The 12,995-nt window shown below is 39.9% G+C and overlaps 1 protein-coding gene across 1 annotated transcript in view; it reads left to right on the plus strand.

Annotated features, from left to right (window-relative positions):
* The first annotated feature begins 1,278 nt into the window (after positions 1–1,278).
* Positions 1,279–12,995, plus strand: part of rlbp1b (retinaldehyde binding protein 1b) — a 52,826-nt gene continuing 41,109 nt past the window's right edge. Inside the window, exon 1 of the mRNA XM_028791407.2 lies at positions 1,279–1,443. The gene's annotated coding sequence lies outside the window, so the exon portion shown is untranslated. The remainder of the gene's footprint in view (positions 1,444–12,995) is intronic.

Here is a 12,995-nt window from a genome sequence, read left to right on the forward strand (position 1 = left end):
CGGGGAAGACCCAGGACACGTTGGAGGGACTATGTCTCTCGACTGGCCTGGGAACGCCTTGGGATTCTCCCGGAAGAGCTAGAAGAAGTGGCCGGGGAGAGGGAAGTCTGGGCATCTCTGCTCAAGCTGCTGCCCCCGCGACCCGACCTCGGATAAGCGGGAGACAATGGATGGATGGATGGATGGATGGATGGATGGATGGATGGATGGATGGATGGATGATGATGTAGATCACTTTGTCGGTGCTGAAATTCCAAACAGAGAAACCTATCCTGAATTATGGGGAGAAAGTCATTAAACACATGTCTCACTGACATCATTTAAAAGATTCAGCATATTGAGACTCCAAAGATTCCAAATATTGTTTTTACAGAAGTTCTGACATAAAAGTGAAACTAATGAAATAGCAACAATTCAAAGAAAAAAAAATCTTAAAAGTGTGTATCCGGAAAACCAAACACGGGGGTTGGCGAGCGAAGCGAGTAGGGGGCAAAGCCCCCTAGTTTATTGTAAATGAAAACTCCCATGGGTTTTATTTGTATTGTACTCACACATTTCCTCCTAACCCAACGAAAATCCAATGCCCCCCTGCTAATTTTGATCTGTCACTGACCTGGGTGCTTCAGGAAGCAAGTGAAATATATTTTCTGTTTTTTTCCGTTTCAAATAATAATCTTCTCAAAAAGCAGAAAACTAGGAGATCAGCTGTGGTGGAAGCACAAGCAATCTGGTCATCAAGCATGATTCCTCTGCCTCTGTTGTGTTGCTGACCATGGCTGCCAGAACACAACATAGGATTATTCATCAGATAATATTGAACCTGGTCAAATTTACTTTTGAGTTATTGCTTTATTATGTTCATTTTATAGCCTTGTATCACTAAACTTAAAAAAATGTATGAGAACAACAGTGGCATATTCAGCTTCCTTTTAACATAATACGGGGTTGTGGGGTACAATAGTAGCTGTTGTTGTTGTTAATGAGTTTTGGAATTCATTCAGGTTTTTTTGGAGGTAAAAACAAAGACTTCCTGATCTTCCTCTCATCCTCTTTCACCACCCCTGCCAATTATTATCTAACAAGTAGAACCCTTTTGCCCGCAATGCCCCCCAACCCCCATTCCTTTCTTCTCGACTCCGAACTTACATACCTCTTTCATTGTTAATAGGGTTTCTCCTGCTCTCTTCTCTGTTGGCCATTTTTTGTGCTGATTAATTAAAAAATCAGCTCTGAGTAATACCGTGTGACAGGCTAATCCGGGACTGTGCGACCCTACAAATCAGTGTGTTCAGCTGTGTCCTGGCTCACAGCTTGTCTTCGGCCCTTCTCAGCAAACTCAGTGCCTTCTCTTTTTTCTCTTACTGTCTTTCTTCTGCTTGTGTTTGCATTTCCATTTTCTACCAACTGACTGAGGATTAAACTGCTGTGGTGCACCGGTTCACGGTAAGTTCGTATGATAATGGGAGCAGCCTTAATGTCATTTTGACCTAGAGTCGAGATATTAAAAAAATGACTATGGACAATATTTTATATGCATTCTTAATAATCTATTAAAGCAATTAATTTGTGCAAAAATAAGCCGGGTCACGGTTTTCAATAGTCTCTTGCTTGCTAAAAGGCATTGGTCCTGTATAGTCAATATGTTTAGGCGTCAAGTAACAATCAGCTGTCAGAAGTTGTTTCTGGGTAATAATCAATTTTATTGACATTATAAAGAAACCTTTACCCATAGTAGAACTCAAGAAAACTGTTCATAATATAAATTGTATTGAGTAATGAAAGTTTGTCATTCTAATTTATACCACTTTACTTACATGCCAAGTTTTTGCCCAGTCCTTTCATTGCCCCTGCTGTATGGATACGACGTATGCAAGGCCTTTTCCCAACTTTGTTCTTGCCTAGTGTTGTCACTCTGGAGAGAGTTACTGAATGGCTTACTGAACACAATCAATTTATGGTCACATCTTAAGCCTTAATTTATCATTATGACTTAAAGTCTATATCTTTTTAAAGTTTGTGTGACAGGATATCCTTCTGTGAGGAAACAGTCCTGCAGTCAATGGAAGCCCAATGTGATACTTTAAGAAACCCCATTTATAGCCATTTTATATGTAATGCAACTTATGCAGTAGTAAGAGACCAAAAAAGAAGTTCGGTCGACAGCAGGTTGTAGATATTATTGATGCACTGTAATCAAAAATCTGGGACAAAGTTATTACTTCACAACAGATGATCTTTGGTTAGAAGAAAAAGGGTTTTCATTTTAAGTGCTGTGTCTTGGTATGCTGTGTACAGCAAAGCAGTGTAACTATACTGGACTGTTTCTCTGGAAGGCATTTTGTAAAAGTGAAATGTGTCCATACTGCACCAGGCATGACATCAGTTGTTTGTAAATGGCTTACGGCAGTTGCTCAGGCACAGAGATTGTTGAAAACTGTCAGTCAGTCAGTCAGTCAGTCATCATCCAACCCGCTACATCCTAACACAGGGTCACAGGGGTCTGCTGGAGCCAATCCCAGCCACCACAGGGCACAAGGTAGGAACAAATCCTGGGCAGGGGACACACACCCATACACACACTAGGGACAATTTAGGATTGCCAATGCACCTAACCTGCATGGGAGAAACCAGAGCACCCAGAGGAAACCCACGAAGACATGGGGAGAACATATTAACTCCACACAGGGAGGACCCGGGAAATGAACCACCCAGGTCTCCTAACGGTGAGGCAGCAGTGCTACCACTGCACCACCGTGCCGCCCTTGTTGAAAACTGACTTTCCATATTTCCAAAGCATAACCGGAGATTTCAGATGGATTCTGATGACATTTGGATCGAATCTACAGGAGTAGAAATTCATCACCTTGTAGAAAAGCTTACATGATGTCACAGATATTTAAAATTATATCGATAGCAACATTGAGCACTTTTATGAGAACGCGGAGATTTGTTCAAGTTGCTGACTTCATGAATGTTGAGGAGAAGGTAAAAATTGTAGGGGTTGCTGTTCAGAAATGGTGAAAACATAATAAAGCTGTGTAGATAAGCCTAAAAAAGCAATAGCACAGCTATAGTTTATCATGAGATATTCTTATATATTTTGAAACAATGTCGCCAGTCTTTATTTTATTGTCGTGCCTTACATCAAAACAATATCTGTAAACAGTGTAATGTAACTCTCATTAGAGGATAAAGTGAGGCAACAGTGGAATTATGTTTGTGTCTCTGAACTATCAAAACTGAGAACAAAACCGAAGGTCTCATGTGTAGGACAGGGCTCATAATATTTGGACTAAATCGGTCAGTGTAGAACTTATTTGTGCTACTTGTAGTTATTTTTGGCCTCAAAGCTGTTCTTCTACTAAAATCAAGAAATAATAAGTTTAAAAAAAGTTTATTAATACTGAGAAAGTAAATAGCAAGAGTTTTAAGAATGTACCTAACTATTGCCTGGATGAGGCAGAAGAAAGGCAAACCAACATCACTTACATGTTAGCTGCGTCCTTTTCTATGCCTATGTCTCCACTTTGAATTTCACAGTCTTCCTTTGGTGGCTCTCCCATGTAACTGTTTTATCTTCGCTGTGCTCTAATTACTGCTGCTGAGTGACTGTCGAGTTAATGGGGTGTCCCACAATGCTTCATTTCCCTGTCATTGTTTTCTTTGTGCCCTTCAAGTTCTGACTCTCATTTCTATGGTCATGTTTTGTGAATTGTGATTCTGGTTGATAACAAAGACTTTGCTGTTGAAATGTCAAAATTGAAAGAACGAGCAGTTAGAGGCCTTTCAGGTTTCCAGTTTGATCCCGTATGTCTACAAACCTTGATTTAAAAAAGTGGTCAGTCGTAAAATGTGCTCTGCAATAGGACACTACACTCTATTACTCAGGTTTGGAAGGCTCAGTGAGCTAATCATAAAGTTCTCCCCATTTCACAGCTTCTCTTTGATAATGTATACTTTCTGTTGGGTTCAGATATAAAATTTGTTTCTACAGAAACAAAATAATCTATATATATATATATATATATATATATATATAAAAATCAGTGTGTGTATGTATGTATGTATGTATGTATGTATGTATGTATGTATGTATGTATGTATGTATGTATGTATGTATGTATGTATGTTCCAGCATCACTTCTGAACGGCTGGAGCGATTTTCGTGACACTTCGTACACATCTTTCTCATTGGTCGACTAAAAATACTGTAGGGTCAAATCATCCCTAACCCACCCCCTTCTGGGTAGGGTGGGGGGTGATCTTTTGGTCTTGTATGCATGTTGTCATCCAGTTGACACTCCAGAGGGTGAACTGGAGGTGACTGCCAGCATTCTTTATGTTTGCGCACCACCACACTGCGCCCCTCTTGCTTTTGAAATTAAATAGAGTTGGCCAGTTCCAAGTGTCAACTGGATGATAAGATACATGCAAGACCACAAGACAAGCACATTAGTGAGTCTTCATTGTTAATTTATTTTTATTTTTAAAGTTGTGTTTTTTTTTAATTATATTTTTCTGAAACAATTAAAAAAAACATTTTATTTTCCTCCCGGGCAATGCTGGGTATTTTCAGCTAGTAGAAGATAAATGGGAGGAGATCATTTATCAAAGTGCATTTTTCTATTTGTTAGCTAATCGTTCAAGTGCTATATACTACCAAATGCCACACATGTACATATCTTTTGTATCTGTTAGCCATGCTAAATATGTTTTCCTTTCCACATGGGAGTGTGAAGTCCGGCTTTTGTTTAAATAATAAATAATAAATCTTCTAGTGATAAGCAAATTTCACAGTCCAATTTGAAAAGTGAAACACATTTATAAAAGCTAACAAATATAATGTGTATACATATGTGCTGCCATGCTGTCTAGTTGACTATCCATCATATTCCAAACTTCCAAACTGTCTATATGTGCAAAATGACCTCTTGGATTTCCTTTTCCTCTGTTGAAACTGCTAAGAAATTAAATAGATTCACTTTAGTGATGACTTTGAAAATTTTCTTTATTTTTATCAGACTAAATCTCTGTAAATTATTTTTTGCTCAAGGCTGAAACATGTTAAGAGGCCCTACCTTCTTAGATTGTAACATTAATTAAATTAATTGGACTTCTTGGTCACTTAATAGTTACGTCTCACTGATTCTAGTGTAACGGCTCAATATAGAGAGAATGGATGTAAAAATATTTGACATGCCAGGTTGAAAACTAATCACTGAATGGCAATCCCAAAATATTTGCACAGAGGTGCCTAATGTGTTCAGAGAATAAAAATGACATTTAGGCTCAGGAATGTAATTATGTAGGGTGGAATATGAACAGTGAACGTGTTTGAATTTGGCTTGTTGATAATTTGGATTTTTAACACCACAGATAAATTTTTAAAAACTGAATTTAATGCAATAAAATAGATTGAGGTCCCATTGCCATATTATTTTAATTGGTAATGATCAATAAAGTGCTTTACATAGTATTGAATATAAAGTGGACAGTGGTTTCTGACTGGAAGATAGCATGTGTGAGAATTTATATAAATGGTAGAATATAAGAGCAGATGAGATTGTAGCCCCATTTATCTTAAAAGCAGAATGAAGTTGTTCATAAAAGAAAATGGATGAAGAAAGAATAGAGAAGGAAGATTTTAGCAAATGGAGTGTGCAAAGACCTGAGTTATCAAATGCATCACCCAGAGTATGACGTCCTCTACAAGCCCAAGGTTAGAAAGCAAAAGGATTACCTCCAATATGAGAGGCAGGTTTGTGGAGACTACGTTGTTTTGGGCAAGGACCAAGATGTTATACCTTACATCCTATTCTTAGCCTATATGTAATTAGAAGGTCAATTTTTGTGGATCCAGATGTGAGTTTAACTGCAGAAAAGGGAAGCGTGGAAAGAGAACTCAGTGACACACTACTTACTTTCATCAAAAACCATGAACCTTCCATGGTCTGCCAATACAACCTGCATACTTAAAAAGCTCATCAAAGGTTCTTTTACCCAAGGAAGCTAAAGAGCTTTGGGGTGAGAACCAAAACACTAATGAACTTTTAATGCTATGCTATTGAAAATATCCTGACCAGAGAGGCATCATAGTATGGTTTAGTAACCTCACCTGCCAGGACTGTAAACTCCTCCAAAGGACTGTGCATACAACTTCTATAATACTTGGGGATAACCTGCCACACCTTCATACCATCTACTCTACTAGATGTCTAAGGAGAGCTGAATCTGCCACCTCCAATGGCAGTCACCCAGCCCATCTTCTATTTTTACTTCTGCATTCTGGAAAGCCCTACCAGAGCCCCACCAAACACGACACACTTTTCAGGAACAGCTTCTTCCCCAGGCCATAAGGTCACTGGACTCTCTATAAACTGATCCCACTTTCAATGAACTATGTACAGTAACAACCTGCTGTTTAATGTGAAATTATACTATCCTTTACATTTTCTTCACTCTTATTTACTGTATATACTTATCTTTTGCTACTTTTATTTTTTACTGTTTTTATTGCAACTGTGCCACAAGAATTTCCCTACGATCTTGCAATATATGTGATAATAAAGATCTCTAATCTAAGTGTCACCTGAAAGAGGCAACCACTACCATACTCAAACCAGCATATAAACCCAATGGTGAAGTTCTAGTTTTGGCAGGGAAACTCCACTATCAACCTTGCTGCAAATCAGTGTGGAGTCATTAACAACTGGTCTTTCTTTGTTTCATAAGAAGTTCTAGAAAAGTGACTAAACAGCTGGAGGAAGAAGAGGAAGCATAGCACTAACAAAACTGGGACGAGGAACAGTATTTTATGAATAATGACCTAAAAGATAGAGAAACTGTGAGAATGTAGAAATCTAAGCAGCTTTTAACCAATTTATCTTGTAACCATGGTGGTACCTGGTGGAGTCAAGTAGTTTTTGGAATAGGAAGGTGATCGCTTGTCGCGTTAACCAAAAAAGTCATATGTCATCTGCACTTAGAGATACACAAGGGGGCTCTGCCCCCTGCTCGCTTCACTCGCCTACCCCTGGCGTTGGGTATCCTGATATACATTAGTCGAGCTTGTTCATTTTGGAGCCGTGCCCGTTTTGCCCGCGGCATTTCAGATGCGTGTTGTAGACGCCTGCGTTCATTGATTTTATCCAGGCTGGCTCATGTTTGTATATCCGTCAGTCGAGGTCGTTCGTTTTGAACCTGTGCCTGCTTTGCTTCCGCAGTTTCAGACGCGCGTTGTAGGCGCCTGCGTTCATTGATCTTATCCAGGTGGGCTCGTGTTTGTATCGTTGAGCTGTATTGTGTTTGAATTTGGTGTAAAGTGTTCAGTGGTTTGTACAATCCCAAGCAGCACATTATTCCTAACTTCACTTCGCAGTAGTGCCACTCACAATATGGCGGTGATGCCTGTGCCTTCACTCCGCAGTAGTGCCACTCACAATACGGCGGTGACGCCTGCGCCTTTCGTACTATCTTTGTGGACCTGTGGGGCTTCCGTAGCCTCTCACGTTTGACTCTGGGGTGCAGCGCAGAATCCTCTTTTGTGTGTGGCTGTGTCGTTAGTGGTAGCTATGGGCACGTTGTTGCTTCATTTCTCATTCACGTTAGTTGAGCTCTTTCATTCTTGGGCCGTGACTCCTTCGTTCGCGGTGGATACGACTTCGCTTGCGGTTTATGGAACGCGCGCCTGCGCAGTACGTCTCATGGTCCCATCGCCGTGTCCCTGCGTCCATATCCGGTGTATTCTCAGTTAGTAGTATGGATTGTGACTGGAGCCATGCATCAAGCCTGAGGGTTATTAACTTGTGTACCCTCAAGATAAAGGGTAAGGTCTCTAGCAAAAACTTGAAAAGCAATTGAAAAAGGGAACTTCATTGTCTGGCACCTGTACATTTGGGAAGGAGGAGAGATATTCGGATAAGTAAGAACAATTGCCCTGGGCAATAAATTGAACATCTTGATCATATTCATGAAGTTTGTCCTAAATCACATGGGATACATGACTTGCCACAGAAAATCCTAATTTCTCCAACGGAATGCCTTCTTTGCATCTGGAGCCAAAGCTGCAGCTGGATGGGACAGAGATAAGGCAATATCTAACACACGCAAAGTGATTCAAACATTGTCTGCAGCTTGTCGAGCCAAATTACAGTCAACAATCAATCTGCTTGGGATGTGGGAGGAAATGGAACTACAATCAGAAAAATATAGAAAATCAACACAGATACCACTCAGGATAATATTTCAACCCACAACTCTTTTGTGCCATTGTACCACTATGTTACCCCAACATTGTATTCTAATGAAATGAGAAATAAATATTATTTATGTAGGTGAAGATGGGAGATTTATTTCAGAAAATCCCAGAAAACTATTACGATAGCTGTAAAAGGCTTTACTTTAAGTTTTGTTAGCGACATAATGATCATTAAGTTAGATAGAAAACTAGAATGTTTTTTATGGCATGTTAAAATAGTCTTTCATTTACAACCAATTTTGTCTCATAGCAGTATGCAAATAGGTGAAAAAGCTGGGAGAAACTCCAATTGAAGCACCACTAACCCCACTCAGAAAGGCTCTCTGCAAGAAGATAAGTCGTCTTAAGAAAATCTGGCTTTAGAGAAATGAAAAAAAGCTCTCATTGTTGTCAATAACTGTCATAACAGGATTACCTGTGTGGTTCTGACAGAATGCAGCACTGAAGTAGAACAATGCCATCAGCCACCATGCACACTGGCACACTGGCGATCTCTTTGTCTACCATATACATGTCTACATGTATTGAAACTGCTTAAAATCAAATGTCTGAAAATGCTTGAACAAAATCATTACAGAAACAATGAAAAGAAACAATAGGAAATTGTAATTTAAGCGTGGGATACTGTGAAACATTTACCTATTACTGCCTGGACCTGCTGTAGACCATATCAACTCATATATTAATATGCATATTAATAAAAGGACCATATTCTAAAGAATACGTCAACCAGATAATAAGCTTGGTAGTCTGGTGGGTAATGGTGAGCACCACTGCTTTACAGCTGTAGGCCTTTTATTATTATGTGGACTGCGGTGTGTGTGGACTCTTTTTTCCAATCACATTTCAAAGATTTACAAAAGGAAACCAAAACTGTTTCAACATTTCTGTGCTTACAAGCAGTCAAACAATGGCCCAAATTGGCCAGTTCAGTTCAATTTAAAACGTATTCAACCTGTGATGTACAGACCTCCGTCATCCATCCCGGAGCTGAAGGCGAGCACTAGGCGTTATCCTGGGACTGCCTGTATAAACTGCAGGAGGAAAACAAGACAGTGTTAGCAACAGTGCCCTCTCTCGTCATGGGGTGGTATTGCTTACCTTGCCAGAACCAGAAGAATGACTCTCAGGTGCACATGCATGACAATATGTAAAACCAAATTACTAAAGAAAAAGAGGGCACACTTACTTTTTCACATGACTGCAGTTCTCATAATGGTTTCAGTACAGTAGCCGGAAAATAGGGAAATATGTGATTTGCTTTTAAGGGAACAAAAAACTCTGCCCTTGTATTGCTATGACATCAAATTGCCATTGAATTTTGTACAAATACATTTTTGCTGTGTCAGAATTTGTATATAATGGTACACACAAAACAGTACAAAAAATACTATTCTTTCTTTATACAGTGACCAATACTGGTACAAACTAAAAGATTTATCCATCCATTGTAGAAACAACTTAGCTACGTTTAGAGTTGCAGTTGATGGTCAGAGCATCTGGAACAAGGTATCAAACAGCTATGAGTAGGTAGCAGTCCAAAGCAGGGCAATGGCATACATTAATCTAACAAGCATGCCTTTGCAATACAATATTAACAAACTGTAGTAAAGAATTTTTATTATTGCCAGTCTTTCTTATGAGGAGTTGACAATTACAAACTTCTTCCAAAGTTCAAGTAATAAACATCATATTTTTCTCTTTTCTCATAACTGGCTATAGCACATGATGCAAATACCTGTTGCAGGAAAGTAGTGGTAAGTGTGACACAGCAGCAGTAAAAATAAAACATATAGATAGAACATATCAGTTACAGGGCAGCATAGTGGTGCAGTGGGTAGCACTGCTGCCTCGCAGTTAGGAGACCTGGGTTCGCTTCCCGGGTCCTCCCTGCGTGGAGTTAGCATGTTCTCCCCGTGTCTGCGTGGGTTTCCTCCGTGTGCTCCGGTTTCCTCCCACAGTCCAAAGAGATGGAAGTTAGGTGGATTGGTGATTCTAAATTGTCCCTAGTGTGTGGCTGTGTGTGTGTGTGTGTGTGTCCTGCGGTGGGCTGGCGCCCTGCCCGGGATTGGTTCCTGATTTGCACCCTGTGTTGGCTGGGATTGGCTCCAGCAGACCCCCGTGACCCTGTAGTTAGGATGTAGCAGGTTGGAAAATGGATGGATATCAATTACACGTTCCTTAACCCTTTAACCGCCAACTCCCTAAATATTCCCCACGCCAGGCGAAATCTGAACAATTTTCGTGTTTTTACTTTTTTACATTTTTTTTTACATTTTTTACATTTATTCAAGCAGTATTGACCACTAAATGTTGTGCAAGTTCTAGAAATGGGCAAACACATAATAAAGCACAAAATGTACCTTTTCTCAGGCTTCTGGATTTATTGTCAACTACAAAAACGGAACAGTCAAAAGTAATTCAAAAGTCAAAAGTAGTTCAGTCAATTATAGTTTCATTCCCAGTATTTGAGTTTGCTGTGCCACAGGCCAAAGCAGGGAACTGCACAAAGTCCTGGATTGCTGGGACACTTCGAGCAGAAGGTCTTGACGTCTCTACGCTGACCCTTCTTTGAACAGACATGACAGCGTTTTTCTGAAAGTCCAAAGTCCTTACATTCATCTGGCAACACTGCTGAAATACTACTCATAGGATCCTCTTTGCCAGTGTATACACGAAATCTATAAATGTAACCTGAATTCTCAGCTAAGCAAAACATCTTGATACCAAACCGTGCCCTTTTCAATGGTAGATACTGTCGAAACTGTAAGCGGCCCTTCCACGACAATAAACTTTCATCAACTGCAACTGACGGTCCTGGCATGCAGGGCAACTGAAATGCTTCAAATAAATGATCAATCAAAGGACGTAGCTTGAACAAGCGGTCGCGGTTTGGATCTTTCTTATCTGGCTCATTTCTGTTGTCATTCAAATGAAAGAATTTCAGCAGCAAACAGAATCGGTTACGTGTCATGACAGCTGCAAAAATAGGTGTTGCATACATAGGATCTGTAGACCAGTACATCTCAATATCTGGTTTTCTGATAATTCCCATCAACATCAAAATCTCAATGAATTTTTTCATTTCGTTTTCATCAGTGTCAAACCAAGCACGAACACGGGAATGTGGAGGTAAATTGGGATTTTTCTCAATAAACTGTGCTGCATACAGATTTGTCTGATGAACAAAATGTCTGATCAAATCAGGTGACACAAACAGCTCATAAAACTGCTCAGCAGTGTAATTGTTTACATCAACAATAAAGCCACACGTTCCCTCAAATGAATGCAGAAAAGGTAGTTCACCATGGGCAGCAGCCCAGCTGAGATGCTGGGGATACACCCACTCAGCGCCGTCATCCGATGCGTCTTCATTCACAGTATCATGCAGCGCACGTTGCTGCTCATCACTGTCGCTAAAATCTTCTTCAGAACTGCTACAATCATGATCAGAACTGTCCAAAATCGCCTGCAAAGCCTCACTTGAAGTCAGTTTACGTTTCGCCATATTCACAGCTGTTACATGCGAATCACGTCACATGACCGGCCAAAACAACCACAGACTTGTCGAAATACAACGTAGTAATAATACCCACGCCAAACCGTCAGTTATACTACTTGCCAGGCATTCATATAACCACAGGCAAATGTGCCGGATAATTCCGGCAGTATGGCGTTAGCAATAAAACAACGGTGCCGGATATATCCGGCAGAGGGCGGTTAAGGGGTTAATTCATGTAAAGCTAGGGGGCTCTGCCCCCTGCTCACTTCGCTTGCCCACCCCCAGGTTTGGTTATGCGGATATACAACTTAATGAGATTGTTATTTTCATGGGAATTGTTACATACTCTTTCGATTCTATGTTGCATTGCTTTTCCGTGATCATAAATATACACCTGACCGAATTGTGGTTTCTTCGAAGTTAAACTTGTCGTAGCTTTAATTGTTGCGGGACCACAGATTCTCATAGCGTATGGTCCTTTATTGTGTAAATCTACATTTTAAGCATTGAATGATGCAAACATGAAAAGATTGCTGTAGACTCAGATATTTTGCCTGTAGTGTTCGTGGATTTCACTTTCACTAAACAAAAAATCTTTTAATTCTCGCGGATAGGTCTCTTCATTGGGAGGCAACACTACTTTTCCCTGATGGCAACACAAATTAGACGATCTACAAGTCTCTGACTTACACTTTAAAACCTTTCAATATCTACATACTTCTGACATATCACTTATGTCCATATATTCAGTCTCTTTTTGCTGTTCCATTATTTCACCGAGTATTAATTACCGTTTGTTTGTGCTAATGCGATCTTTCCTTTTTTTTTTTGATACTTTTGAATTTTACTACTTTCATAATCTCTAACCTGCTCTGCATGTGTATTGCGTCATCATTTTTGAGCGTCTTTATGAAGTCTTTTATTTCTGACCTCGATTGGACCAAAGAGGTTTTCAACTCCACTTGGTCTGGGCTGATTATTACTTTCCTTATTTTCAGAATTTGCACATAGTTGCTCTTTCTTCTTTGCTTAGTCGTTGACATGCCATCTAGACTATATAAAATTTTTAAGAGTTGAGAGCACAGGAAGTGTGTCTGCCAAAAGCATTCCAACAACTGAGAGGTTAGATGTCTGTGATCTTGTTTTAAATTGTTTGTAAGTAGGGCATGAAGTGCAAAAGTGACCGTCTCACAGGTCTTGCTTCCAAAGGTTGTAAAGTCTAGTCTCGCGTGACGT

The sequence above is a fragment of the Erpetoichthys calabaricus genome, chromosome 17 (assembly GCF_900747795.2).
Source record: "Erpetoichthys calabaricus chromosome 17, fErpCal1.3, whole genome shotgun sequence".
Classification (NCBI taxonomy): Eukaryota; Metazoa; Chordata; class Cladistia; order Polypteriformes; family Polypteridae; genus Erpetoichthys; species Erpetoichthys calabaricus.